The sequence below is a fragment of the Cervus canadensis genome, chromosome 22 (assembly GCF_019320065.1).
Source record: "Cervus canadensis isolate Bull #8, Minnesota chromosome 22, ASM1932006v1, whole genome shotgun sequence".
Classification (NCBI taxonomy): Eukaryota; Metazoa; Chordata; class Mammalia; order Artiodactyla; family Cervidae; genus Cervus; species Cervus canadensis.
Window position 1 is genome coordinate 28,883,227 of NC_057407.1, and position 26,373 is coordinate 28,909,599.

The window sequence follows — 26,373 nt, forward strand, 5'->3', positions numbered from 1 at the left end:
GTTATCCAAAAGGAAGAGAAACTTGTCTCTCCCAGTATTTATATATTGAATTTATATATTTATAGATTGAATCTCCCAGTATTTATATATTTGATATATATCGAATAGATAGATGATAGATATAAAGAGCTCTATCAGCCCAAGTCACATGATCAGTCACTGTGACCAGAAGATGAGATGTCATAGAATTGATTGACCCTAGGTCATGTGCTCAAGAGCATACATGCTGGGTTCTGTAACTGATAGTCCTACAATAACAGCCTTGTGGATAAGGGGCAGTGTTCCAGTGGAAAGAAGACCACTTTCCAGATAAAACCAGTGATGTCTGTCTCCTACAGAAATACAGATCTAGGAAAAGTAACTTCACTCTTCCTCTCTTATCTTGTGCTATCTTTCCTCATCATCAGCAGCACCATTATCTTTCATCCTTTTGAACATGTAGTTCCAGAAAACAACATAGTTCCAGAAAACAACATAGCTGCTTTGGAAGAGATTCTATGTTCACAGCTCTACCCAAGCTCCTGTTTACTTCAAAGCATACACCTTGTCTTCTTGGATTCTGCTGCTTCTCTTCCATATTACTTGTTGGTTCTAGATTTAATCCAGTTATACAACTGAAGTTGGAATTTATATGTTTGTAACATTATTCTGAAAATGTTAAGCTTCAACCATTAAACAGTTAGGATGCATGGGTTTCCAAAGTGAGATTTGAGATTAAGGAGTGAAATGAACAGAAGAAATGCCAGAGTGCAGAAGGATGGGATAGGTTTTGAGGGGTGAGGAAGGGTCAGGAGAATTTCTTGTACCCCAACAGATCCCCCACCACATTTCAACCCAAGAACATCTAAACTTTTGGATCCTGAAAAGTGCTTTCATAGGAATGCTTAACTGTCTGAATGAATCATTTACAAGTCTTGATTTAAGTTATATCCTCCCTGCTTGTCTTATAGCTTAAAGACACTGTGATTGAGATATAAAATAAGTACTGCTACTTAATGTCATCTATACATAATTAGCCTCAAATTTTAATGAATTAATGTGGTTTGCCCTCTTCATGTGATTCTATTAGTTTTTTTCCCCCTCTCCCATATTTAAAATTAAAAAAAAAAAAACCCACTTTGAAACTTCCATCATACTAGGTGAAATTCTCTCTAAAATGTTAGCTCACAGTGAAGGATGATCAAGGATAGCTAGGTAACCAGATCATCTAAGTTACAGGATACAGTTCAAATGATTCCTGGCTCCTTTGCTTTTTCTAAAGCATTGCACCTGTTGGCTGTCTTTTTCTCCATGTCTCCTCCCTGTGAATACATAGAAAATCCCCAAGTATGGTAAAGGTTTTGAGTCATTTTGAAAGAATCCAAGCCAGAGAGATTTATTTGTTTCCATAATCTATATAACTTGGCATAGATAGATGTTAGTAATAAAAGCATTACACAATAATTCTAAATTTGTTTCTAAACAGACTTCAAGGAATATGTTTCTGAGAGTGAGAGGGAGAAGGAGAAGATTTCAGAGTGTGGATTTACCTTTTAATTCTCATTACACATACCCTGAGCAGCTGCCTGAAAATGTAAAACTTTGAAACTGAAGCCCCCTAAATTCCCACCACTCTCTGCTGTCCCTGTCTGTTTACTTTAAGCACCTCAACATGTATTTCGGTGCTAAGCTCTTAGTAAGCAGAATATCCAACTATATGTATATCTCAAATAGTTTCCTCCTCAATAACCTTAGGTTTTCTTTGGCACTGTTGTTGCCAGGCCACAGATTTGAAGCTGAAAACAGGCTATTTTCTGTGGAAGTTTCTCATGTATAAGAATCCATCTCAGATTCCGACCAATGCAATCAGAGAAATTAGTTTATTGATGAAACCCTTGTCCATGAATGGCTTTTTGAAAATAAAAATGCTTTTCTTTCTTCTGGAAAAGAATGAAACAATTCTCCTATTGTCCTACTTGCTTCGAATTTATTTTCCACTCCTTATTATGCATGCCTCCTTTATGTCATTGATACATAATCCATTATGTGCCTCTTATCGTATTTGCTACAACCATTGTCTCAAGATGATGTCGAAGGACATTAGATACCAGAGACTAACTTTGCATGAGTGAATTAATGTCAGTGTTGAAGGAGTCTATAATCATATGACTAAATGGGCTTTCAGGAGGCCACACAGTATGCTGATGACAGAATCAAGAATGAAACCTAGGAATTCTGACCATTTGTCTTATTCTCTGTCCACAAATGATACTGCCTATTCTTAGTCTTGACTAAAGACCTGCTGAAAGCAATCCATTGACTGGTAACATAGAGCATTCATGAAGGGGTTTTTGTTGTTGTTGCTGTTGTTATTTTTAATAATCCAGTGGAAATTCCTTCAGTGATTACACGAAATTTCTGAAGGCTGTGTGCATGTGTGACTCTTCATGCAATGTTTTTTGGTAGAAAGTAAGATTGTTACAACTTGAAGTGTGCTGACATTTTCCTTTGGAGGCTTATTTTATTTAGAAGTCACAAAACTCTACTTTATCTGATATTAGGAAAAGCTTTATACTATATATAAAATTATTGTCATGTGTCATTCAGGCAAGGAAGTATGGACTGAAGAGTAAGATAGACCTGAGTTCAAATGGCTTTCCATCAGCAGCTAGCTATTTGATCCTAGACAAGTATTTATCATTTATTCAGTCTTCTGTTTTCTATTATTGGAAAATGGAGGCATTAAAATTGATTGCTTGGTGGGGGGGGAAATTACTTAACTTCTAGGCTTGTGGCCTTCAGTGAAATAATCCATTAAAAATATTTAGGACAGGATTTTGCAAAGATGGCAACTATGGTATGGTCCAGATTTTAGATGTTATTCAGTTCCTGCATAGAAATACCAGAACAACTAGGAAGCAGCACCCAAACCCTGGAGGAGAGAGTGTTGGCAATAAGATAAAGTGAGACAGTAGCCCCACACACTCCAAAGTGCAACAGGATGAGGACGGAACAACCAAAGCCACCGTATCTGCCTATTAATGGCATCTGTGCAGATTTCGGGGAGTTTCTGACAACCAAAATGACCAGACATCATCAGAGGACTTTTGTGGATGTGCATAACTAAGCTTACATGTTCTTTGCATGTAGGCTTAGTACCATTCTAAAAGAAATGATGGAGGAACAGGAATGCAGTTAGGAATGGTACTGTTCATATAATTATTCTAAGACAGTTGTGTTTGTCATGTAAGATAAAGACAATGAGTGACTATGAAGTAGTTTAATTCTATATTCCATGTGTCCTTGAGAACCAGGATTCTCAGCATGTAAGATATAATATACGGGCAGTTAAGAAAATCTGTGACCCTGTATTTGGATTGAAAATATCAGTATGAAATCATAAGGCCTTCTGTCTTAATCATTATCTGTGTGCATGTATAAATATATATATATATATAATATTTCCTAGTTCTGCTTTATTTTCTTGGGCTCCAAAATCACTGTGGATGGTGACTGTAGCCATGAAATTAAAAGACACTTGCTCCTTGGAAGAAAAGCTATGACCAACCTAGATAGCATATTAAAAAGCAGAGACATTAATTTGCCAACAAAGGTCCATCTAGTCAAAGCTGTGGTTTTTCCAGTAGTCATGTATGGGTGTGAGAGTTGGACTATAAAGAAAGATGAGTGCCAAACAATTGATGCCTTTGAACTGTGGTGTTTGAGAAGACTCTTGAGAGTCCCTTGCACAGCAAGGACATCCAACCAGTCCATCCTAAAGGAAATCAGTCCTGAATATTCATTGGAAGGAGTAATGTTGAAGCTGAAACTCTAATACTTTGGCCACCTAATGCGAAGAACTGACTCATTTGAAAAGACCCTGATGCTGGGAAAGATCGAAGGCAGGAGGACAGAGGACAAGATAGATGGATGGCATCACTGACTCAATGGATACGAGTTTGAGCAAGCTCTGGGAGATGGTGAAGGAAAGAGAAGCCTGACATGCTGCAGTCCATGGGATCACAAAGAGTTGGACACTGCTGCACAACTGAACAACAAATATGGCAAAGGGATTTTGCAGATATGCTTACATATGGATCTTTATATGAGAAGAGTATTCTGGATCATCCAGTTGGGCTAATGTAATCATCATCTTATAAAAGGTAGACAGGAGGTTAGAGTTAGGGGTGATGACAGAGGTTAGACAACAGAGGCAGAGGTTACAGTGCTGTGTGACCACATGGCTTGGGACATGAAGAGGAGGCTTGGAGGCTGGAAGAGACTGGAAATAGAGCTTCTCCCGGAGCCTCCACTAGAAACACAGTCCTGCTGACATCTTGATCTGGCACTCTAAGTCACTTGGAGTTTTTGATCCTTAGCACTGTAAGATGATAAATTTGTGCTGTTTTAAGCCACTAAATTTATGCTAATTTGTTACAGCAGCAATAGGAAACTAGTATAAAGAAATCCTATGCATCTACAGTTGGTTAATTTATTACAAAGGAGGGAAGAGTGTACAGTGGAAAAAGATAGTCTCTTCTCTAAGTGGTACTGGGAAGGCTGGAGAGCTTCATGTAAATCAACAAAATTAGAATGCTCCCTCATACCATATACACAATAAACTCAGCATGGTTTAAAGACTAAAATATAAGACATGACACCATAAAAATCTAAGAAGAGAATATAAACAAAGCATTCTCTGACATAAATTGTAGAAATATTTTCTTAGATCAGTTTCCCAAGGCAAAAGAAATAAAAGCAACAATAAACAATAAACAAATGGGACCTAATCAAACTTAAAAGCTTTTGCACAGTAAAGGAAGTTGTCAACAAAACAAAAAGACAACCTACAAGATGGGAGAAAATATTTGCAGACAATGCGACTGACAAAGGGTTAATATCCAAATATAAAAACAGCTTCTACAACTCAACTTTGAAAAAAACAAACAATCCAATCAAAAAATAGGTGAAGACCTAAATAGATATTTTTCTTCCAAAAAAGGCATATAGATGGCCAATAGGCCTGTGGAAAGATACTGAACATTGCTACTGGTTAGAGAACTGCAAATCAAAACCACATTGATGTATTGCCTCACATTCATCAGGAGGTCTTTCATCAAGAAGTCTATAAATAATAAATGCAAGAGAGTGGTTCAGAGGGCAAAGAATCTGCCTGTAACACAGGAGACCCAGGTTCAATCCCCGGGCTGGGAAGATCCCCTGGAGAAGGGAATGGCAATTCATTCCAGTATTCTTGCCTGTAGAATTCCATGGCCAGAGGAGCCTGGTGAGCTATATATGGTCCATGGGGTCATAAAGAGTTGGACACAACTGAACAACTAACACACACGTACAGAGAGGGTGTGGAGGAAAGGGATCCTTTGTACACTGTCAGTGGGAATGTGAATTGGTACAGCCACGAAGAGTATGGAGGTTCCTTCAAAAACTAAAAATAGAGCTTCCACATGATCCGACAATCCCTCTCCATGGGCTTTCCTGGTGACTTAGCAGTAAAGAATCCACCTGCAATGCAGGAGATGCAGGTTCGAGCCCTGGGTCAGGAAGATCCCCTGAAGAAGGAAATGGCAACCCACTCCAATATTCGTTCCTGGAGAATCCCATGGAGAAAGGAGCCTGGCAGGCTACAGTCCATGGAGTTGCAAAAGATAGGGACACAATTTGGGGACTAAACAACAACTACTCCTGGGTATAAATCTGGAAAAAATGAGATCTCTAATTTGAAAAGATACATGTGTGTCAGTATTCATAGCAATACTCTTTACAACAACCAAGGCATGAACACCTCCCAACTGCTCATCAACAGATGATTAGCATAAGAAGATATATCACAAATACAGACAAACATACGCACAGAGGAATACTACTCAACCATAATAAAAGAATGACATATTACCACTTGCAGCTACATGGATGTACCTAGAGAATATTATGCTTAATGAAGTAAGACAGAGAAAAACAGATACTATATGTTAGAACTGATATAAAGAATCTAAAAAATAATACAAGTGAATCTGTATACAAAACAAACTCACAGACATAGAAAACAAACTTAGAGTTACCAAAAGGGGGGGACGAGGAAAATGAGAAGGCTGAGATTCGCAGATACAAACTACTGTACATGAAATAGATAAACAGCAAAGATTTACTGTATAACACAGGGAATTGTATTCAAGGTCTTATACTAACCTCTAATGGAATTTAATCTAAAAAAATAACTTGAGTCACTATGCTGCACACTTGAAACTAACACAACATTGTAACTCAGTTGTAATTCAAGAAAAGTAAACAAACAAAAGAAATTCTAAGTAGACTCTTCAAAATATCTAAGTCATAAAATATACAGACTGAAGAACTGTCCCAGATTGGGAGAGATCAAGGAAACATGACAACTAAATGCAGTGGGATACCCTGGGTGAAAAAAAAAAAATATTAGTGGGACAGTTGGCAAGATTTAAGTAAAATTTCTGGATTAGTGAATAGTATAGTGTTACATTAGTTTTATGATTTTGATTATTGTACTTTGATTATGTGAGCTGGCACCACTAAGAGAAGCAGGATAAAGGAGAGGGGAAATTCTTGGGCTTTTTTCGCAGCTATTGGTTAAGTCTGAAATTGTCTCAAAATAATTTTTTAAAGCATTCAAGATTACTAAAGGGAGCTTACTTCCTTTCCTTCATCATTTAACAATAATTAACATTTATTTAGTGATTAATATTAACTAGTCACTGTTCTAAAGCTCCACAGATATTAACTTAAGCCTTATGCTAGAAGTGGGGACTATTATGATCTCCATTTTACAGACCTGAAAGCCTAGGGAGGGTAGGAGACATATCCAAGGTCACATAGCTCTGAGAACTGTTTAAGTCTACAGCCTATTCTCAACAACTATTCAAGGTGATTGTCTTGCACATTAAAGTGTGAGGATGTATGGCATGAATTTCACTACTTAAGTTATAGTATAGCATTTGACTACCTAGGAACCTTTGCTACTTTCTTTTTACTGTCTCTATTCTAGACTGGTGACATTGACAAATAACGGAACACAGCAAGCTAAGTTGTTACACTAGTAGTATTTTCGACTGATATATATTTCAACAAGGACACACTGGTCCTATAGAACTAATAGAATTTTTCTATAGAATTATCCCATTTTATATTACTGTTGTTCATTTTTATCAATCAGTGTCTTGATATATTAATTTTCTGATTTTTTTTTTTTTTAATACTCTCTGGTCCTAGTTGTTTCCCTCAAAACATTCAGGCTTTCTGTCTGTCTTGATGCTTTAAGAGCAATCTCCAGACTTCCATTCTAGAGTGGAATGCATCTTATACTGACTAGAGTTTAATTTTATTCCAATGGCAATAATCGAGAAGGAGTGGCCAGACGAGAGGAAGGCAGGAATGACATTCCTGAGCACTTGTAAGATAGTGATATCTGAGTTAGGGAGCAGGAGGAGGGGAGGGAGGAGAGGTAGAACTCGTTTCCTTTCGTTTGAAACCACTTAGGGTAAACACTGTATTATCTCTGTCTTATGCTGAGTCAAGCATACTGTCAATACTCAACAATAAATGGTCTCTTGGCTTTAAAGCCTTAATTCCCCATATGTAGAGTTTAAAATGTGCCTCTGAAAATAAGATTCTAGAAGAGAATCTTTAATATGTTCTGATGGAGGCTGTAAATCATAGCATTTTATGCAGAATCTTAGATAAGTTAAATATATACCATTTTACCCTTTCATTATATCATAAGTTTCTTTTTAGTATTTTAAAATAAGTGCCTGCAAACTGAAAGTCTTATTCTATTTAGAGACTTTCTGAACACATCTATCCCCACATAGATATGGATATGGTTATACCTAGCTATTTATCTATATATAATATATAAAGCAATTATTCACTGGTAAATTTGTACATTTCATTTTCCAATACAGTGTATTCAGTTTAATCACATACTTTCTAATCTTTTTGCCTCCTAGTCTCAGATTTTTGAATTCAAATTTCCTTCCCTTTGTCTGTATTTAAAAATAATAATAATCATTTTACATCTATTACAAATAACAATACCTAGTCCCTGATTGAATGCTAACATGGTAATTCATTCTCAGGGTTTGGCTGCCATTCATTCATACCTCGAGCTGTGCTCTCATTATATATGACATCAGCAGAAACTCTCAATTCAATTGCAGCCTTTTATTTAATTAGGGACTATGTATTATTTGGTTTGTAGTATCCAGAATTAAAAATAGGCCCTTACACTGTGCAATGGGAAAGGAAGAAAACTTTGAATATATATTCTAATTGGTATTTTTAATACTCTAAAAGCAATCAAAACTTATGTTAAATATTAATTATAATATTTTTCTGCTTTTGTGCACCTTGATTTATTGCTGCCCTTTTGGGCTCACTTTTAATTACATTACAGGAAAACAAAGGATATTTTTATCGGAAGAGTTATTTGGCACAGACAATACGTTCAATGGCGGTGGTGATATTGAACTTTATATTAAACTTAATTTTCAAAAGCATATTTAACACAGTTTGCCAGGCTTTTAAAAATTATTTTTCCTTCCTTTAACAACATGCCTCTCGGGTCTCTATATTAGATATCAGGGACAAAGCTCATAAAGGAACAAAGACCCAAAATCAGGGATGGTCTTTTAAAAGAGGTACAGTTTCAAAGACTCCTAAAGATATAAATCAAAGTGCTTTTGAATACAGAGAGCATTCTAAAAGAATATTGAACTGTTTGCTTAAAATCTCACATTATTTCCTGCTTTTTAAACCCTGTTCCTTTTTGAAGGCTAGCACCAGATAGGGACAAAAGGAATATTTTCATGCAAAAATCAGGGCCAGGTACAGAGGCACAGTCAGAGTCTATTTCAAGTGGGGACAGGAATTTAATTCAAGTTATTCTCCTCTTTATTCCACATTTAACAGATTTGAAGGATTTCTCCACCTCTCTGACACTTGTGCAGACATCACTAGGTCCTGGTTGCACCAGTGGTGGGCATCAGGAAATCTTGGTATGGAATTTTTGGTCCCCTTGGAATGGATCCTGAAAATACAAGAGAGTTTAAATATGTCTCCTCAAGAAGGGTGAGGCTTTGTTTTTTGTTTTTTTAGTTGGCCTTCTGGGCCCCCTCTCAGAGTGAAAACAAGCAATCACTCTCTTTGCTTTTTAAAAAGAATTTTATGTAACCCACAGGTGGGACTTCCCCTAGAGACTATGTGTGAGAAAGAAAATTTCAGACTTTTGAAGAAGACAGAGATTTTACTTAGTTTGCTGTAGATGTCTGCTTTTCTATTTCTTGTTTTTTATGGACTATTTCTAGCACTTCAGCAAAATCAGTACAAATACAAAAAATAACTAATAGGTCATTCTATGACAAATTTCACTTTCCAAAAGTTATGACCAAATACAAGGCTTAAGCCCCTGTGAAATGTGAGTTTCATTAAGAAAGTGAAAAGCCATACCTCTGAGTAGAGCAGGTATCTGTGATTTTCCATGTTTCCATAGCAACATGTAATTTTTATTGAACTCTGAAATAAATAGGCAAATAAAACATACATAAAATATTGATCCATGGGTGTTGGGTCTGCTGTCCCAGACGTTAGTAACTTATGGTCACTATCGTTTCCTTTTTAACTCCTGTAGCCATTTTTCTAATTGTGGCCTGTTTTTTTTTTTTTTTTAATGACTTCTTTATTATTCTTATAATATAAAAAGTTTGCTTTTTAATGTGGTTTCCAAACCCTATCTTGTAGTATACATACAAGAAAGACTATTGAGGATGTAACAAGAGAACGGAAATAAAATTTTAAATGTTTTCTATATTTTTCTAAGAGAATTATGTGATTTGTTTTGTCCTGAATTGACTTTCCAGGTTTTAACTAATTTTTACAATCTATTGACAGTGACTTATGTTCTGTGTTTAAAATATATAATACTGATGAGAAAATAACAAATACAAATAAAATGTGTTATTCACATTTAAGATATCAATTTATTATAATAAGTATTCTAACAATATAAACTAGAAAGAAAAAGATTGGCTCAATTAAATCATTCATTTTAACTTAAAAAAGGTAGAAATACAAGATGAAACTGATCTAACATCCACATATTTTATTGAAGATGTGATTATTATAGTACTACATATAATATATATACTATATATGGTACTGTATATAATATACATATTACTATTATGTCTGTACCATTTTAGTTTAGTAAATCTTTACTGAGAGTTAACTCTATGCTCAGTGTTGAGCCAGTTATTAAAAAAAAAATAAATAAACGTCTCTGACCTTAAGTCAACATTCTATTAGAAAAGTCATGTTAAAATAGGGGATATATTTTAAAATTAGGTACAGTGTCTAGAAAAGGTAAATCTGTATCCCTACCTTATAGCTTATAGTAAAATAAATTCTAAATTTATCAGACTAAAACTTGCAAAATGAAACAATAAAACAGTCAAGAAAACAAGGACTTTTAAAAATATTGATATATAATCTTAGAGAGGGGAAGGCCTTTCTGTGTATGACCAAAAACTCAGAATCCATGTTTTAAAATGATAAAATCTGATTCATAAACATAAAAAAATCTACACAATGAAAGAATATAATAAAAAATGTCAAAAGACAAAAAAAATTTTCTTATATCACAGCAAAGGATTAACTTTTAATAGATAAATATTCTTTCAAACTAATTTCAAAACCTATAACACAATAGGAAAATGGACAGAAGAAAAGGAAATACAACTGGCACTAAAATGTTTAAAAAATGGTCATAGATGAGCTTTTATGAAATAAAGGCCTCTATGAGATGATCATTTAATGAGATACCATTTAGCAAACTGGTAAAAAAAATTTTTTGTTTCATGACTAACTTGTTAGCAAGAGTTTAGGTATAAATTGTTATTAGCATTGTAAGAGTGGAAAATAATGTATGATCAAATAATGTATGATACAAATAGCAATATCAGTTTGATTCCTGGGTTGGGAAGATCCCCTAGAGGAAGGCATGGCAACCCACTCCGGTATTCTTGCCTGGAGAATACACATGGACAGAGGAACCCGGTGGGCTGCAGTTCACGGGGTCACAAAGAGTCAGACACAACTGAGCGACTAAGCTCAGCATAGCCCCAAAATGCACATAATTTCATTTTTGGGTGTTCTCACATGAGCAAAATGCAGGTTACTTACTGCAGCATACTTGCTCTATAAAAAAAATGAAAACACTCAGTATAGAAAATGCAGTAAGTGTATGTTTCATTACATTCAGACAGTGGAGTTCTGTGCAGCCAATGGAAAAATGAAGCACCTCTGTGAGTACAAATAAGGAGTTACATGTAAAAATATTGTTAAATGAAGATAGCAAGGTGTAGATCAGTGTTATAGTATACTCCCATTTGTGTTTTAAGAAAGAGTAAAATATATACGTATATGATTCCATATGTTTAGACTATCACTAGAGGTGCAACCAAGAATATTTGCTATCCTTGATAAGATGAATTCATTGTCTAGAGAACAGGGATGGGATGACAACCTTTTTTTTTTTATCACTCTGTATATTTTTGTGTTTTAAATTTTTCCCAAATATTTATTGTGCCTATGTAATTGCTTTTTTTTTTTAAAGGTGCTATTTTAAGACAATATAAGGGCAAATACAAAAAAAAATGCTTAATGCTAGGGAAATTTTAAGTGATAAATGACCACCCTATGATGCCTTTCAGAAAAGGTTTAGAATAAGTAGGTCTTGTTCAGTAGTTAAGTTGTGTCTGACTATGCAACCCCATGGACTACAGCATACCAGGCTTCACTGTCTCCTGGAGTTCGCTCGAACTCTTGTCCATTGAGTCAGTGATGCCATCCAACCATTTTATCCTCTGTAGCAGGTCTTGAACTATACTTGAAACTTAAAATGAGATCAGGAATTATTACCATGAATTAAGATGGTCATAACTTATCCATATGGCACAAGGTTATGGCTGCATCATTCAAGCAAGAACACGATAACCTGGAGGATAAAAGAGACAGGTTATGGCAACAGAGAAAAACGGTAGAAGTAGCAATGAGATGAATTGTCTGTTTTCCAGTGAAAGCACAATAGTGGGTTTATAGTTCAGAACAAATATTCAAATAATATGATGGAGAGTACCATGGTCTTAATGATTATGTTGCAAAAGTACCCTTTTCTGCATACATTTTTAGGTGAAGATAAGTGGTATGATGTATCAGAAAAGGCAATGAACACAGAATTCAGGAGACATTTAGGCTGGTCCCTGTTTTGCCATTAATTAGCAATGTAACATTGAGAAGATCACATTGTATCTCCAAGCCTCAATTTTATTGTCTGTTCTATATAAGAGTAGGGGAACATGCAATAGATTCATGATTCCACAGTCATTTTTTATATGAAGAACCTTTTTCAAGTAAAATGTGAGTGCAAACCAGTAAAACAGATAAAAGCAGGGAAACTTTGTATAAAGCAGGGATGGGTGCCCCAGAGTTCTCCTGTACAATATCTTTCTTTCCCATTATGGCCCTCTCTAATGGAGCTAAATCAAAGCCTTGGGACTCAGCAAAGTTCAATTTAAAACTATTTACTAGAGGAGTCCTAAGGTTCCTTTTCATAAGAACATTCACAATTCTAGAATGTAATTGATTCATAGGTTTAATCGTGTTGTGAAATTTCTACAGAAATATTTGAAAAAATAATAGTAGTAGTCTGAGGCTACACAGGAACTAACTACTTCAACAAAGGTTTTTCAGCATCCTTTCTGTAGTTGGACAGCCACATCTCACAAGATACAAAGCTGGCTGGAGTATGATCCTGATCTATTTTATTCTTACAGTCTGTTGGGTTTTAAAAATCTGTTTAGGATTCTCTAAGCTTCTTGATACTTATGTTGATGTCTCATATTTGTTTGGGAATTTTCCCATTGTCTTTTTTCCTCCTCTTCTGGTACTTAGTTCTACATATAATAGTCTTACATGTCTCTTGTGCTCTTTTTTCTTCTTTCCCCACTTTTTTCTTTGAGTTTCAGTTGAATGTCCTTTACTGACCTGTCATTAGTTTACCAATCCAGTCTTCTATTTGTTAAACCTCTCCACTTAGGTTCCTAAATTCAGATATTGTATTTTTAATGCCAAACTATTCATTAGTGTCAATTAAAAACAACAACTATGTATTTTTAATTTCTTCACACTTTCTTTTGTCCGTCTTTTTCTCTATTTCTTTGAGCAAATAAATCATAGCTGTTTTAAAGACTTGGATGGCTAATGTCAGCATCTGGATTATCTGTGGGTTTGTTTCTATTGTCTATTTTTGCTTGTGGTTGTTGATTATGGCCATTCCACTTCTTGTGTTTAATCATTTTTGACTATGTGTAAGACATTGTGTATAAAAAAACTAGAGAGACACCACTTGTTAATTTCTATAAAAGAAGTCTCCATGAGCAGATAGTATAAGGAGATGATTGTCAAAATGGAAGCAAGGATTGTGCTATATTAGGGCTGAGCTGTAACTTTTGCAAACTCGCTTTCAGCTTGGTGTTTTGATCTTTTATCCCATGCAGCTTCAAAATGTAGTGAATGTATTAAGGTCATGTGAAGGAGGACTCTAAGCATCCAACCTTATGTGTCAGTCTTACACAAATATCAAAAAATCATAGAGTTTTCATCCCCCTTATCCCTCGTCCCTCAGCTTCAGGTGAATCTAGAATCAGTAAGTGGATGCAAGTAACATGAGCTGTCAATTTTTTATCCTAATTCATCCCTCCTTTTAGGTTTCTCTTTTGTTGCTCAATTTATTTTCAGGCCTTCTCCTAAAGGAGACTTTTCTCACAGTCTGCAAGATTGCAGAATTTTTCATTTTTTCTTTTAGAATCTTTTGATCTATTTCTTTAGCCTTTCACACATTCTTAGATTGATGAGTTCACGTAGAAACGGGTTGTCTGTTTGAAGGCCCTCAAGCCTGCACACTATTTTTCTGGCTTCCCTGTACCACGGAAAACTTAGCTTTCTCTCCCTCTGTCTGTAATACCATCTACTTGCACCAACATCTCATCCTGTGCCAAGAATGACAAATACCGACGAGGAAAAACAAAAGAAAACAAAGCACTCATCTAACTTATCAACTCATCACCTACTACTACTCAGTCTAGTTTTTGTCACTTTCCGATGCATATGAAAACATGACTACTGAAGTTTACCCAGCTTTATTTCACTGTCAGTGCAAATACTCATCTGCAGCAACCTAAGTTGCTTGTACTCAGAAACAGACTTTCATGATCTAGATTGTTAGAAACCTTAAAATCTCAGAAATATGAGACAAATGTTTAAAATTTTAGCATGCGACACACTATTCATGTTACAAGTATGAACAGCTGTTTCAAGGTTTTCCTCTAAATGGTCTGACAAACTATGGGATAGTCTGTGGTTATGTAATATAATATATCACTAACAAATATACTCATAAATCAGGCTAAAATTTCTTGTACATACATAAAACTACTTAGTAACTTCAGTCCAGAAAAGCAGAATTTAAAAAAAACAGATGACATCTTAACTTTTTATAAGAATAACCATGTAGGATAAAGTTAAATAAAATTTTAAATTAGATGCTAACTTTCTAGACTGTCATGCAATAATAACTAGTGCCTTGGGTGGAGGAGAATGGTATTTTCTACTGGGGTATATATAGAACAGAAAAAGTATTGTCTTATAACATGGTTTGAAATTCTAAGTCACTGATATTGCTATCGTTTTTTTTCAAGTCCCAGAATATATCAACATTCATTTTAAATTATTTCTTCAATTAATTCTAAGATATTCATGAAGCTAAAATTTTTAGAAAGCATGTAGGGCTTAAGAAATGGTGTGTTTGTGTGTTTTAGAGTGTACTTAAGAAATGAATTCAGTTTGCATACTTTGGATTACTGGGAATTTATTCTTTCTTTTGTTGTTGATTATCTTATATTTAATCAGTTATGTTTGTAAGCAATTTAAATCTAGATTAAAATTTAACCTATAAAAGGGTTGCTTGAGAAATGAATTAACTGTCTCTGCCATTCCATTTTCTCCTTTTTAAAAAAAATTTCATTGGAGCATAGTTGATTCATAGTGTTGAGTTAGATTCAGCTGTACAGTAAAGTGAATCAGTTATACATATATCCATCTTTTTTAAGATTCTTATCCCATATAGGTCATTACAGAGTATTGAGTAGAGTTTTGTTAGCTATACAGTAGGTTCTTATTAGTTATTTATTTTATGTATAGTAGTGTTTACTGCAAGGAGATCCAACCAGTCCATCCTAAAGGAAATCAGTCCTGAATGTTCATTGGAAAGACTGAGGTTGAAGCTGAAACTCCAATACTTTGGCCACCTGATGCGAAGAACTGACTCATTTGAAAAGACCCTGATGCTGGGAAAGATTGAAGGCGGGAGGAGAAGGGGACTACAGAGGATGAGATGGTTGGATGGCATCACCAACTCAATGGACATGAGTTTGAGTAAACTCCAGGAGTTGGTGATGGGAGGGAGGCCTGTCGTGCTGCAGTCCGTGGGGTCGCAAAGAGTCGGACACGACTGAGCGACTGAACTAAACTAAACTAATAGTAGTGTATATATGTCAGTGTGCAATGCCAGGCTGGATGAAGTACAAGCTGAAGTCAAGATTGCCAGGAGAAGTATCAATAACCACAGATGTACAGATGACACCACCCTTATGGCAGAAAGTGAAGAAGAACTAAAGAGCCTCTTGGTGAAAGTGAAAGAGGAGAGTGAAAAAGCTGTCTTAAAACTCAACATCAAAAAACTAAGATCATGGCATCAGATTCATCACTTCATGGCAAATAGATGGGGAAACAATGGAAACAGTGAGGATTTATCTTCTTGGGCTCCAAAATCACTGCAGATGGTGACTGCAGCCATGATATTTAAAAGACACTTGCTCCTTGGAAGAAAGGCTATGACCAACCTAGACAGCATATTAAAAAGCAGAGACATTACTTTGCTGACAAAGGTCCATCTAGTCAAAGCTATGGTTTTTCCAGTAGTCATGTATGGATGTGGCAGTTGGACCGTAAAGAAAGCTGAGCACCAAAGAATTGATACTTTTGAACTGTGGTGGTGTGGAAGACTCTTGAGAGTCCCTTGGACAGCAAGGAGATCCAACCAGTCTATCCTAAAGGAGATCAGTCCTGGGTGTTCATTGGAAGGACTGATGTTGAAGCTGAAAGTTCAATATTGTGGCCGCCTGATGCGAAGAGTTGACTCGTTTGAAAAGACCCTGCTAATGAAACTTAAAAGCTTTTGCACAACAAAGGAAACTATAAGCAAGGTGAAAAGACAGCCCTCAGATTGGGAGAAAATAATAGCAAATGAAGAAACAGACAAAGGATTAATCTCAAAAATATACAAGCAACTCCTGAAGCTCAATTCCAGAAAAATAAATGACCCAATCAAAAAAAGGGCCAAAGAACTAAACAGACATTTCTCCAAAGAAGACATACAGATGGCTAACAAACACATGAAAAGATGCTCAACATCACTCATTATCAGAGAAATGCAAATCAAAACCACAATGAGGTACCATTACACACCAGTCAGGATGGCTGCTATCCAAAAGTCTACAAGCAATAAATGCTGGAGAGGGTGTGGAGGAAAGGGAACCCTCTTACACTGATGGTGGGAATGCAAACTAGTACAGCCACTATGGAGAACAGCGTGGAGATTTCTTTAAAAACTGGAAATAGAACTGCCATATGACCCAGCAATCCCGCTCCTGGGCATACACACCAAGGAAACCAGATCTGAAAGAGACGCGTGCACCCCAATGTTCATCGCAGCACTGTTTATAATAGCCAGGACATGGAAGCAACCTAGATGCCCATCAGCAGACGAATGGATAAGGAAGCTGTGGTACATATACACCATGGAATATTACTCAGCCATTAAAAAGAATTCATTTGAATCAGTTCTAATGAGATGGATGAAACTGGAGCCCATTATACAGAGTGAAGTAAGCCAGAAAGATAAAGACCATTACAGTATGCTAACACATATATGTGGAATTTAGAAAGATGGTAATGATAACCCTATATGCAAAACAGAAAAAGAGACACAGATGTACAGAACAGACTTTTGGATTCTGTGGGAGAAGGCGAGGGTGGGATGTTTTGAAAGAACAGCATGGAAACATGTATATTATCAAGGGTGAAACAGATCACCAGCCCAGGTTGGATGCATGAGACAAGTGCTCGGGGCTGGTGCACTGGGAAGACCCAGAGGGATCGGGTGGAGAGGGAGGTGGGAGGGGGGATCGGGATGGGGAATACATGTAAATCCTTGGCTGATTCATGTCAATGTATGACAAAAACCACTACAATATTGTAAAGTAATTAGCCTCCAACTAATAAAAATAAATGAAAAAAAAAGACAAGACCCTGATGCTGGGAAAGATTGAAGGCAGGAGGAGAAGGGGCGACAGAGGATGAGATGGCTGGATGGCATCACCAACTCAATGGACATGAGTTTGGGTAAACTCCAGGAGTTGGTGATGGACAGGGAGGCCTGGCGTGCTGCAGTCCATGGGGTCGCAAAGAGTCAGAGACAACTGAGCAACTGAACTGAACTGAATGAGTGACAGGATATGATACTTGTCTTTCTCTGTCTGATATACTTCCCTCAGTATGATAGCCTTATATCCATTTTTTTCTCTTTCCATTTTATCTCAAGGACCTGAAACAAATGAATTGACCCATTATTGACATTTTCCTTCATATAGCAGTTTGCCACATCTCTATTTCTCAATGTGTCATTACTACATTGGACCTTAGTTTAATTACTGAGCACATTCAGATCTTGGGTTCCATCTCAGAATGGAATCACCAAAGATATTTCCCAAAATTTGCATTTAATTTGCACATTGATGCATGCTACAGCTGAATACCATTATCCAGTGACCATTGCATAAAAATAACGTAGGACAGCATCACCACTGACTACTTTGTTATCAACTGAAAGAACATTACCCTGGTTGCCATTAAAATGCCCATAGCAGCTCCTTCCATTCATACTGGCCATGAACCTGCCTTATTGCCTCATCCTCTCTATCTATATTCTTTTCTGGAGGCCCCCCCCCTGTTGGACACGACTAAAGCAACTCAGCATGCATGCATGTACCATAATATATTATCTATTCTTTTATTGATAGGTATTTGTTTACTCCTTAGTTCGGAGCTACTCTGAATTTTTGCTCTAAATATTCCTGTCCCTGTCTTTAGTAAAAACATATACACATTTCAATTGGGTATGTACTTAAGGGATGAAACTGTTGGGTCATAAAGTATTTGTATATTTCTTTATGAAAAAATTGTCTTTAATTTCTTTTGACAAGTTTTATATTTTAAAAAAATTACATCAGAGTATATTTGATCGTGTTAGTTTCAGGTGTATAGCAAAGTGATTGTGTTATACATATATCTATTTTTTCAAGTTTTTTCCCCATTTGTGTTATTACAGACGATTGAATTAAGTTCCCTGTGTTAAGTTTTTTCACGTTTTTTCCCATTTATGTTATTATAGACAATTAAGTTCCTAGTAGGTCTTTGCTGGTTATCTCTCTACTACTGTTCTGTAAATGAGTGCATTGGTATCAATTTTTAGATTGCACCTATAAGTGATTCCATAGGCTCTCTGTCGTTCTCTTCCTGACTTACTTCACTTAGTATGACAATCTCTAGGTCCATTCATGTTGCTGCAAATGAATTTATGTCCTTCTCTTCTATGGCTGAGTAATAGTCCATTGTATGTATGTACCACATCATCTTTATTCATTCATGTGTTGAACATTTAAGTTGCTTCCATGTCATTGGCTATTGTCATTCATGTTGTAACGAATACTGGCATGCATGTATCTGTTTGAATTGTGGTTTTCTCCAGGTTTCACTTTAGTAAATCTGCCCAAGAAATTTTCACTGTAATAATACCAATTCTCTCTCCCACTAACAACATACGAGACTTCTAGTCACACTATCATATCACCAATGACAGTTAACATTGCTTTTAAAAAAACTTTTAGCCATTCTGACAGTTTGGAGAATTGCCTTGTTGTTTTAATTTTCTTTAATGACTAGATGCATTGACATGGTCTCAGATGGGTGTTGTGAGAACTGAAAGATACAGTGTGTGCTAAGCTCTTTATACAGCGCCTTACACAGCAAATGCTCAATGAAACCAGGCATTCTTATTAGTATACCTTGGTCCATTTGATTGCAGTAAAGGACCATGGCATGATCTCAATGTGACACATTCCTACCTCTTAATCATCATTGTTCTTTTCCTTTCTGGGTTGCTACTGCAAAGAGAAAACAAAAACAAACTAACAAAAACCAAACCCCACGGAGGAGCCAAGATGGCGGAGGAGTAGGACGGGGAGACCACTGTCTCTCCTACAAATTCATCAAAAGAATAACTGAACACAGAGCAAACTTCGCAAAACAACTTCGGATCGCTAGCTGAGGTCATCAGGTGCCCAGAAAAGCAGCCCATTGTCTTCGAAAGGAGGTAGGACAAAATATAAAAGATAAAAAGTGAGACAAAAGAGCTAAGGACGGAGATCCATCCCGGGAGCTCTTAGGCGGCATTGCTTGGGGTAGGGTCCGGGCCTGAGTGCCCTGAGGACAATCGGAGGGAACTTCTGTGCATTGCCAACTTGAACTGTGGGAGACCAAAAGAGAGAGAGTAAATTAACCGGCCGAACACACTGCCGGCCGTTCGCAGAACAAAGAGACCGAGAGGGTCCAGAGAGGAGCTCGCAGGCTGCGGACCGGCCCAGCCCCACCGGAGGCAGGAGGCAGGGGGGAGGGGAAGGTCGCTGCGAGACACAGGGCGCAGGCACCCGACCGGCGCGGGCAGGGACTGGGGCTGGGGACGAGGAGGGCAGAAGGCGCACGCACCCGACTGGCGCCAGCGGAAACTGAGACTGGATCCGCGGAAGGGAGGGGGCGCGCCACACCTGGGTAGAGTGCGCCCACCAAGCCCCTGGCTGCCTGGACCGCTCTGACGGGGAGGGCACAGAGAGCAGGCGCAGCTTTTCCTTCCGCGCTTTTGTGGAACACCCGAGGGCTGGAACCTCGCGCAGCGCGGGGCGCGCTCCATATAGAACAGCCGGGAGCCTGAGCAGCACAGACGGAGAAAGCAGCGTAAGCCCCTCCCGGCAGCCCCAGCCCATCCCCGCGGCGCAAGCCCGTCCCCACAGCGCCAGCCTCTCCCTGCAGCGCAAGCCCCTCCCTGCCCCGCAGAGCGTGGGAACTAGCTACCTGAATAGGAGTCCACCTCCGCCCGCCTGTGTCAGGGCGGAAATGAGGCTCTGAAGAGACCGGCAAACAGAAGCCAAATAAACAAAGGGAACCGCTTCAGAAGGGACTGGTGCAACAGATTAAAATCCCTCTAGGAAACACTGACTACACCGGAGGGGCCTGTAGATATCGAGAAGCGTAAGCTGGAACGAGGAGCTATCTGAAACTGAGCCGAACCCACACTGACCGCAACAGCTCCAGAGAAACTCCTAGATATAATTTTACTTTTTTTCTCTTTTTTTTTTTATTTTTTTTCCTTTTTTTCTTTTTTTTTCTTTTTTCTTTCTTCTCTTTTATTTTCCTTTAAAATCCCCTATTACTCCCCCATTACTCCTTAACTTTCATTTCCACAGACTTTTACGATTTTTTAATTAGGGGGAAAAAAATTTTTTTTTCTTTTTTTTCTTTTTCTTTCTTTTTTTTTTCTTTTTTTTCTTTCCTTTTTCTCTTCTATTTTCTATTTTTCTTTTTCTCTTATTTCTTTTAAAGTCCTCTAGTACTCCTCTACTACTCCTTAATTTTCATTTTCAATACACTATAACCTTACAAAAAAAAAAAAAAAGAAGAGAAGCCCTATTTTTAAACCGAAGATTATTCTCTCCCAATCTTGACTCTCTGTTTTCTACCTCAGAACACCATCTATTTCCTCCTTTCCCCTTCTCTTCCCAATCCAATTCTGTGAATCTTTGTAGGTGACTGGGCTACGGAGAACACTCTGGGAACAGACAGCTGCGTAGATCTGTCTCTCTCCTCTTGAGTCCCCCCTTTTCTCCTCCTGTTCATCTCTATCTCCCTCCTCCCTCTCCTCTTCTTCATGTAACTCTGTGAACCTCTCTGGGTGTCCCTAACGGGGGAGAATCTTTTAGCCATTAACCTAGAAGTTTTCTTATCAGGGCTGTATAGTTGGAGAAGTCCTGAGACTACAGGAAGAATAAAACTGAAATCCAGAGGCAGGAGACTTAAGCCCAAAACCTGAGAACACCAGAAAACTCCTGACTACATGGAACTTTAAGTAATAAGTGACTGTCCAAAAGCCTCCATACCTACACTGAAACCAACCACCACCCAAGAGCCAATAAGTTTTAGAGCCAGACATACCACGCAAATTCTCCAGCAACGCAGGGACATAGCCCTGAACATCAACATACAGGCTGCCCAAGGACACACCTAACACATAGACTCATCTCAAAACTCATTACTGGGCACTCCATTGCTCTCCAAAGAGAAGAAATCAAGTTCCATGCACCAGAACACTGACGCAAGCTCCCCTAACCAGGAAATCTTGACAAGCCAATCGTCTAACCCCACCCACTGGGTTAATCCTCCACAATAAAAAGGAACCACAGACCTCCAGAATACAGAAAGCCCACTCCAGATACAGCAATCTAAACAAGATGAAAAGGCAAAGAAATACCCAACAGGTAAAGGAACATGAAAAATGCCCACCAAGTCAAACAAAAGAGGAGGAGATAGGGAATCTACCTGAAAAAGAATTTAGAATAATGATAATAAAAATGATCCAAAATCTTGAAAACAAAATGGAGTTACAGATAAATAGCCTGGAAACAAAGATTGAAAAGATTCAAGAACTGTTTAATAAAGACCTAGAAGAAATAAAAAAGAGTCAATTAAAAATGAATAATGCAATGAATGAGATCAAAAACACTTTGGAGGGAACCAAGAGTAGAATAACGGAGGCAGAAGATAGGATAAGTGAGGTAGAAGATAAAATGGTGGAAATAAATGAAGCAGAGAGGAAAAAAGAAAAAAGGATCAAAAGAAATGAGGACAACCTCAGGGACCTCTGGGACAATGTGAAACGCCCCAACATTCGAATCATAGGAGTTCCAGAAGGAGAAGACAAAAAGAAAGGCCATGAGAAAATACTCGAGGAGATAATAGCTGAAAACTTCCCTAAAATGGGGAAGGAAATAGCCACCCAAATCCAAGAAACCCAGAGAGTCCCAAACAGGATAAACCCAAGGCGAAACACCCCAAGACACATATTAATCAAATTAACAAAGATCAAACACAAGAAAATATTAAAAGCAGCAAGGGAAAAACAACAAATAACACACAAAGGGATTCCCATAAGGATAACAGCTGATCTATCAATAGAAACCCTCCAGGCCAGAAGGGAATGGCAGGACGTACTGAAAGTAATGAAAGAGAATAATCTACAACCTAGATTACTGTATCCAGCAAGGATCTCATTCAGATATGAAGGAGAATTCAAAAGCTTTACAGATAAGCAAAAGCTGAGAGAATTCAGCACCACCAAACCAGCTCTTCAACAAATGCTAAAGGATCTTCTCTAGACAGGAAATACAGAAAGGTTGTATAAACGTGAACCCAAAACAACAAAGTAAATGGCAACGGGACCACACCTATCAATAATTACCCTAAATGTAAATGGGTTGAATGCCCCAACCAAAAGACAAAGATTGGCTGAATGGATACAAAAACAAGACCCCTATATATGCTGTCTACAAGAGACCCACCTCAAAACAAGAGACACATACAGACTAAAAGTGAAGGGCTGGAAAAAAATATTTCATGCAAACGGAGACCAAAAGAAAGCAGGAGTCGCAATACTCATATCAGATAAAATAGACTTTCAAATAAAGGATGTGAAAAGAGACAAAGAAGGACACTACATAATGATCAAAGGATCAATCCAAGAAGAAGATATAACAATTATAAATATATATGCACCCAACATAGGAGCACCGCAATATGTACGGCAAACACTAACGAGTATGAAAGAGGAAATTAATAGTAACACAATAATACTGGGAGACTTTAATACCCCACTCACAACTATGGATAGATCAACTAAACAGAAAATTAACAAGGAAACACAAACCTTAAATGACACAATGGACCAGCTAGACCTAATTGATATCTATAGGACATTTCACCCCAAAACAATCAACTTCACCTTTTTCTCAAGTGCACACGGAACATTCTCCAGAATAGATCACATCCTGGGCCATAAATCTGGTCTTGGAAAATTCAAAAAAATTGAAATCATTCCAGTCATCTTTTCTGACCACAGTGCAGTAAGATTAGATCTCAATTACAGGAAAAAAATTGTTAAAAATTCAAACATATGGAGGCTAAATAACACGCTTCTGAATAACCAACAAATCATAGAAGAAATCAAAAAAGAAATCAAAATATGTATAGAAATGAATGAAAATGAAAACACAACAACCCAAAACCTATGGGACACTGTAAAAGCAGTGCTAAGGGGAAGGTTCATAGCATTACAGGCTTACATCAAGAAAAAAGAAAAAAACCAAATAAATAACCTAACTCTACACCTAAAGCAATTAGAGAAGGAAGAAATGAAGAACCCCAGGGTTAGCAGAAGGAAAGAAATCTTAAAAATCAGGGCAGAAATAAATGCAAAGAAACTAAAGAGACCAATAGCAAAAATCAACAAAGCTAAAAGCTGGTTTTTTGAAAAAATAAACAAATTGAACAAACCATTAGCAAGACTCATTAAGAAACAAAGAGAGAAAAACCCAATTAACAAAATTAGAAATGAAAATGGAGAGATCACAACAGACAACACTGAAATACAAAGGATCATAGAGACACTAACAGCAGCTCTAAATGCCAACTTGGAATGAAAATGGACAAATTCTTAGAAAAGTATAAAACTTTCCAAAACTGAACCAGGAAGAATAGAAAGATCTTAACAGACCCATCACAAGCAAGGAAATCGAAACTGTATCAAAAATCTTCCAAGCAAACAAAAGCCCAGGACCAGATGGCTTCACAGCTGAATTCTACCAAAAAATTTAGAGAAGAGCTAACACCTATCTTACTCAAACTCTTCCAGAAAATTGCAGATGAAGGTAAGCTTCCAAACTCATTCTATGAGGCCACCATCACCCTAATTCCAAAACCAGACAAAGATGCCACAAAAAAAGAAAACTACAGGCCAATATCACTGATGAACATAGATGCAAAATCCTTAACAAAATTCTAGCAAACAGAATCCAACAACATATTAAAAAAATCATACACCATGACCAAGTGGGCTTTATCCCAGGAATGCAAGGATTCTTTAATATCCGCAAATCAATCAATGTAATACACCACATTAACAAATTGAAAGATAAAAACCATATGATTATCTCAATAGATGCAGAGAAAGCCTTTGACAAAATTCAACACTCATTTATGATTAAAACTCTCCAAAAAGCAGGAATAGAAGGAACATACCTCAACATAATAAAAGCTATATATGACAAACCCACAGCAAGCATCACCATCAATGGTGAAAAATTGAAAGCATTTCCCCTGAAATCAGGAACAAGACAAGGATGCCCACTCCTCACCACTACTGTTCAACATAGTGTTGGAAGTTTTGGCCACAGCAATCAGAGCAGAAAAAGAAGTAAAAGGAATCCAGATAGGAAAAGAAGAAGTGAAACTCTCACTGTTTGCAGATGACATGATCCTCTACATAGAAAACCCTAAAGACTCTACCAGAAAATTACTAGAGCTAATCAATGAATATAGTAAAGTTGCAGGATATAAAATTAACACACAGAAATCCCTTGCATTCCTATATACTAACAAAGAAAAAACAGAAAGAGAACTTAAGGAAACAATACCATTCACCATTGCAACAAAAAGAATAAAATACTTAGGAGTATATCTACCTAAAGAAACAAAAGACCTATACATAGAAAACTAAAACACTGATGAAGAAATCAAAGAGGACACGAACAGATGGAGAAATATACCATGTTCATGGATTGGAAGAATCAATATTGTGAAAATGGCTATGTCTACCCAAAGCAATCTATAAGATTCACTGCAATCCCTAATCAAGCTATCCAACGTATTTTCAGCATTTTGATTATCAGAACTAGAACAAATAATTGCACAATTTGTATGGAAATACAAAAAACCTCGAATAGCCAAAGTAATCTTGAGGAAGAAGAATGGAACTGGAAGAATCAACCTGCCTGACTTCAGACTCTACTACAAAGCCACAGTCATCAAGACAGTATGGTACTGGCACAAAGACAGAAATATAGATCAATGGAACAGAATTGAAAGCCCAGAGATAAATCCACGAACCTATGGACACCTTATCTTCGACAAAGGAGGCAAGAATATACAATGGAAAAAAGACAACTTCTTTAACAAGTGGTGCTGGGAAAACTGGTCAACCACTTGTAAAAGAATGAAACTAGAACACTTTTCTAACACCATACACAAAAATAAACTCAAAATGGATTAAAGATCTAAATGTAAGACCAGAAACTATAAAACTCCTAGAGGAGAACACAGGCAAAACACTCTCCGACATAAATCACAGCAAGATCCTCCATGACCCACCTCCCAGAATATTGGAAATAAAAGCAAAACTAAAAAAATGGGACCTAATGACACTTAAAAGCTTTTGGGCACTACAAAAGGAAACTATAAGCAGGTGAAAAGAACAGCCGTCAGATTGGGAGAGAAATAATAGCAAATGAAGAAACGCAAAGGATTAATCTCTTAAAATATACATAGCAACTCCTGCTCAATTCCAGAAAAATAAATGACGCAATCAAAAAATGGGCCAAAGAACTAAACAGACATTTCTCCAAAAGAAAGACATACAATGGCTTAACAACCATGAAAAGATGCTCAACATCACTCATTAATTAGAGAAATGCCAAATCAAAAACCACAATGACGTACGATTACACGCCAGTCAGGATGGCTGGCTATCCAAAAGTCATACAAGTAAAAGCAATTAAATGGCTGGAGAGGCTGTGGAGAAAAGGGACCCTCTTGAGCACTGTTGGTGGGAATGCAAAACTAGTACAAAGCCGCATGGAAAACAGTGTGGAGATTTCTTAAAAAAACTGGGAAATAGAACTGCCATATGAACCAGCAATCCCACTTCTGGGCATACACACTGAGGAAACCAGATCTGAAAGAGACACGTGCACCCCAATGTTCATCGCAGCACTGTTTATAATAGCCAGGACA

At 37.2% G+C, this 26,373-nt stretch overlaps 2 long non-coding RNA genes across 2 annotated transcripts in view; one reads left to right on the forward strand and one right to left on the reverse strand.

Moving 5' to 3' along the window:
- Positions 1-26,373, forward strand: part of LOC122424919 — a 526,871-nt gene that overhangs the window by 312,833 nt on the left and 187,665 nt on the right. The gene's annotated exons all lie outside the window — the stretch shown is intronic.
- LOC122424918 lies at positions 8,902-20,382 on the reverse strand. The gene is made up of 4 exons (XR_006264613.1): positions 20,329-20,382; positions 11,944-12,019; positions 9,475-9,540; positions 8,902-9,055 (listed from the first exon to the last, which is right to left on the reverse strand). It is a non-coding gene; the product is annotated as an uncharacterized LOC122424918 (long non-coding RNA).